The sequence below is a fragment of the Apium graveolens genome, chromosome 4 (assembly GCF_009905375.1).
Source record: "Apium graveolens cultivar Ventura chromosome 4, ASM990537v1, whole genome shotgun sequence".
In the NCBI taxonomy this organism is placed as follows: Eukaryota; Viridiplantae; Streptophyta; class Magnoliopsida; order Apiales; family Apiaceae; genus Apium; species Apium graveolens.
Window position 1 is genome coordinate 120,082,714 of NC_133650.1, and position 5,084 is coordinate 120,087,797.

Here is a 5,084-nt window from a genome sequence, read left to right on the forward strand (position 1 = left end):
TACGGAATAAAAAAGTGAAACAAAATTCAAGTTAAATAAAACTATTATTAAACTTGAAAGGTGTTACAACAACGGTATCGTTTACAAGGGATTAATCTCAAATCAATTATTACAAATCTAGAATAAATTCGTCATGAACTTTTTCTATTTTTGCAATAAAAAGATCAAATGCTAAAAGCGATTTGAGATTAAGTTCTAGGGATTTCGATCCGCTAGATAGTTACACAAGAACAAGAAAAGGATTTCTAGTGGATTAGCTTTAACAATAAATACTAGAAATAAATGATCTGTGAATTTGCAATAAGTTCTCCGCAGGTTTCTTTTGTTCTGTGTTCTTCTGAATTTGATATTCAATGCATACTCTCTGTTGAAAAATCAACTGCTGTTGTTAAGTAAACAAAACAGTCCACTTGATCCAGAAAGACTTTCGGCAAGACAATTCATTTGAACTAGAAAGACTTTCGGCAAGACAATCCATTTGAACTGGCAAGACAATCAAATGAACTGGCATGACTTTCGGTATGACTATTGATTGTCATACTGATTGTCTTGCTAATACAAAAGATAGTCTTGCTGAATTAATATAGAATATTAATTCAAAATCAATTCTGAAAATACATAATATTATTTCAGAATTAATTAATCAATTAATTCAATTAATCAATAAATTAATCTTTGCAGATTTAATTTATTTTCTTAATTAAATTATACGACTTAATTTTTTAATAGAGAATTAATACTACTCTTGAACAACAACCCTTCTTCTGAAAATCTTCTGAAAGTCACTGTCAATTATGAATCAATTCCACTACTTCAATGCTGGCACTCGATGTACTGTCTGGTTCATGAGTGACTAACTTCCGTGACATTTCTTCATGCCTTGACCTTGATACTCTTGATTTTCTTCAGACTAAATCCTTGTAATTAATTGATACCCTGACGAGATCTCTGTCACTTGATTAAATCCACAATCTTGATTTATATCACTGAGGCTTGATCAATTTCTTGAGCTTCTTCCAGTGAATTAAGTCATCAAGTCTGTAGAAGAACAATGTTACTTAATCCTTTGACATATGTTACTCTGAGAGATCTCTCGGACGATAGGACCACTATTTACTTGTTACATCCTTATTTGAGTTGAGTTAAATCCTCGAATAAACAAATAGGTTATGACATATGTCTTTCAATCTCCCCCTATTTGTTTGTTAGACAATAACAACAAATACCTAGAGGATAACTCAACTAACAAATAAGAAAAAGATATAAACAGTAATGCAAAGTAAATAGCAGAAAAGTTCTGGATTATATTTAACATTTTCCAGATTCCAAAAGAAATTTACAAGTGAATACAAGATAGATGTTCCTCTAGTATGAACATATAACTACATTAGTCTATCTTGATTCATGAAGCTCTAATCATATTACATTGAGTTTTGAGCTAATTGAATTCAGGTGTCTTCCCTTCCGAATTCACCTTCTTCCAAATCTTCACCTTCTTCCAAATCTTGAAGCAACTCCTTGTCAAAGACACGATCCTTTTCTGAAGTGAAGCTGTCTGGCCTGACTGGTTGAACTCCAACTGTCTTTAGCTTATTCTTGAGTTGATTGTACCTTTTAATATTCTTTTCACAATAAGCTTGAATCAGATCAGCTGCTTGAGTTTTCAACATGGATGAATATCCAGCAGTTCTTAAGTGATGTTCCATCCAGACAAGATGCTTAGCCGAGTAGTCTTTAAGAGATTGTGAATCGAGCTGGCAGATTTGAAGACAGTCAGACTTAAAGAATCTTACCTGATGAGGATTGTTGACCACTTGAGGACTAGCCCTGCTGGCAAACTCTTTGAGCCTTTCTCGAAGAACTTCATTCAATTCTGAGCTTCTTTTGACTTTGTTGAGAAGAACCCAAATCTCTGACAAAGAACGATTCTCAAACAGATGAAGTGATACCTTGAAAGATCCTTCGCTCTGACAATACACAAAATGCTCATTTCATTTAGAGATCTGTCAAAAGCAGTTGTGATCCTTGAGACTTCAGTCTTTATAGCATTCATGTACATGTCATTATTTGGATTAGAGATCTCCAGCTTGTCCAGAAGATGTAGAAACTGCCTATCATTATTTGTGCTCAGCTGAGGCATATCAAGTACTCTCCTAGCTTCATCCCATTTTTCACCAATCTTCAGTCTGACATCTCTTCTCCTTTCTTGAGCTTTAATGTCATGAAGACGTTGCTTTTGAAGAGTTTCTGTTCTTTGGATGTCTTTCCTCATGTCAATGATCTGGGATACCTTTTTGAGTTCAGCTTCTTTTCTTTTCAACTCTGACTGCTGCTGCTGAAACTCTTTCTCAAACAGAGGATCCACTGGAGCTTCCTCTTCCCATTCTCCAAAATCACTTTCCTCCTCAGCTTCAAAGAAACCATCTTTATCTCCCAAGACTGATTCAGTGGGAACGTCACAAATATCAAAGTCATCATGTTCTCCACTATAGTAGATATCATCAGGCTTCCCTGTGCCTCCAGCAGACGAATCTTTTTCTTTTCCCTTTTTACTTCTCCCTTCCTTCTCCCCTTAGTTGAGGAATCCTCTACAGACTTTCCCTTAGATCCTTCATGACCTTCGTCACCTCCAGAGCCTGAGCCTCCACCAGACGGCCCTTCAAAGAAAGTTCTTTGTTCTTCATTGGGGCAGTGAGAATTTTTGATCATGAAGTACAAGTGCTTCATCCCTTCATTCAGATGTTCCATACCCGTCTCTATCTTCAGAAATCTGGAGGAATCCAGTGAATGATTCATTTCAACCAAGTCTTCAAGAGAAGTCATTCTTGTATGGAGAGAGCAGAAGTTTGAAATATCTTCAGCTGATAACATTGGAGATGCCTGGATTGAGTTAAGCTTTGGTAAAACAGATGTCTTCAAATCTGATATTTCAGTCCTGATGAGAGCCAGCTGATTATTGACAGAGGTGGAAAAAGAAGACCGTTCAACCACTTGTGCTTTGAATGATTTAGCTTCAGCCTGACTTTTTGCAAGTTGTTCCTTGAGATCAGCAATTTGAGCTAACAGATTTTCAATGTTTGTGTCTGTGTGTGCGCTCACCTGAATATCTCTCCTATTTAATTCACTCAACTCACGTGCTTGTGTATCTCTCAATATAATTGCTCGTGAGGAGTCTTCCTGATGCTGATATTCTGTACCTGCATTAAAATCACCCTAGCCTCTTCAAGAGAGGTCAGTGCTGGTGCAATGGAAATTCGCGAGTCCCGATCCTCAGTCAAACCTATCTTTTCATGTGAAATAAATGTCTGAATTGCTTCAGGGATAGATTGACCGAGTTGCCCTCCACTTTCTCCAGATAAATCTGTGAGTGGAGAGTCCCGTGAGGGAGCCAGAGGTGTTGGATCTGGGAGGGGAGAAAATGACTCTATTAAAGGTGGCTGAGAGTCAAATTTTCCCTCAGAAGCATGTGACTGCTCTTCTGCCGTAACTATGGCAGGCACTGTAACCGACTCAATGTATATTCCTCGCTCCGTGTCCTAAGTATCATCTACTGGTCTGTATGTTTCCATTGTGAGTAATGGAATTGTGCTTGACTCAGTACAGGATGCCATGGCCCTATGGCGAATTTCAATAGATTCATCCTGTTGAGAGAATGTTTCTAGTAACTGTTCAGTGGCTATTTCAAAGTCCATGTCCTGTTGAGAGGACAAGGATGGGCTTTCAGATGCCTCAGTAAATGTTCTTCTTTTCTTGGATGTAGGCAGAGCTGAGGGTTCATTCACATCCACTAACATACTACTTCCTACTAACCTTCTAGGAAACATTTTAGACAGTGGGGGAGAGGTTGAGATAGGTTGTGACTCTGTGTTTGGCTCTATGACCTGGGATTGAAGCTGTGGTTCTACAACTTCATGGTCAGTCCTATCAACCACTGAGGGTCTTTCAACAGAAGTAGGAATAGGTTGAGTTTGAGGAATTATTACCTGCAGAGGAAGAACATCTGATGTTTGAGCTTGGGTGGTTTGAACCACTGGAGGTTGAGCTTGTTGTTCATGACCGAGAAGATTGAAGATAGGTAAAGGAATGTAAGTGACCATGAAAGCAGATACAAGTACTGGAACTTGCATGAATTTGAAGGTTATGTCTTGGCGAGTGTAAATATTTTTGCTTACTGGGGGGGGTTCGGTTAATGAAGAGTTAGCAAAAAGGGCTTTATGCTCAGGTGAGAGAAGATGTTCTGCTATGAGCATGAGAAAACGAGCGTAGTAGCACGAGACCCTACGATTTGTAGAATGATCAGGTAAAGCAGTAGTGAGACGTCTCAGCAGAATGGGTAAAAGTAGTTAGCCAAAATTGATCCTTTGATTGAAAACAACCGCAAGACCAATATACTGCAGAGTGGAAGTGATGTTGTGAAAGTTGGAATTTAGTGCAGTTGGCAAACACTTTAGAAAGTATATCGAAGAAAATGTCCCATTCAGAAACCAAATTGGATTTAGACAATTTGGTTAAATTAATCACCCCTGATAGTGAATAGCATGGAAAAAGTTTGAAATATCATTTTCAGAGGGCAAATTACAGAAATTATCCAATGGAAAATTTAACGCTCGATTGACGACTGTTTCATCAACCACATACTGTGTGTTTGCCACGGTGAATGAAAAAGATTTAAAATCATCGGCCACAGTAGAGGTTGTGCAAATCAGTCTGAGCAGATCAACATTTAAAATCACATTTGATTTAATAGCAGAGCTAACAATCGAATGGTCATTTAAAAATCTAATCCACGGCTTAAATTTTTCCACATCACATTTATCTGGATATAAATAACCAACAAGATTATGCGAAACAATTTGGAAATTGAGAACCATTTTTAAAAAAAAGAATAAGACACACACTTTCAGAATTTTAAGAGTAATATTAAGAAAATTCGAATTAATTAAATTAATTTAATAATTCGAATTAAATCAATTATATCCGAAAAATTTAAAAGGTAATGTATCTCGTTAAAGTTCTTAACTCTCAACACAAGATCTGAAAAACGCACAAGACACCAAACAAAATTAAATAGAAATACCCAAAAT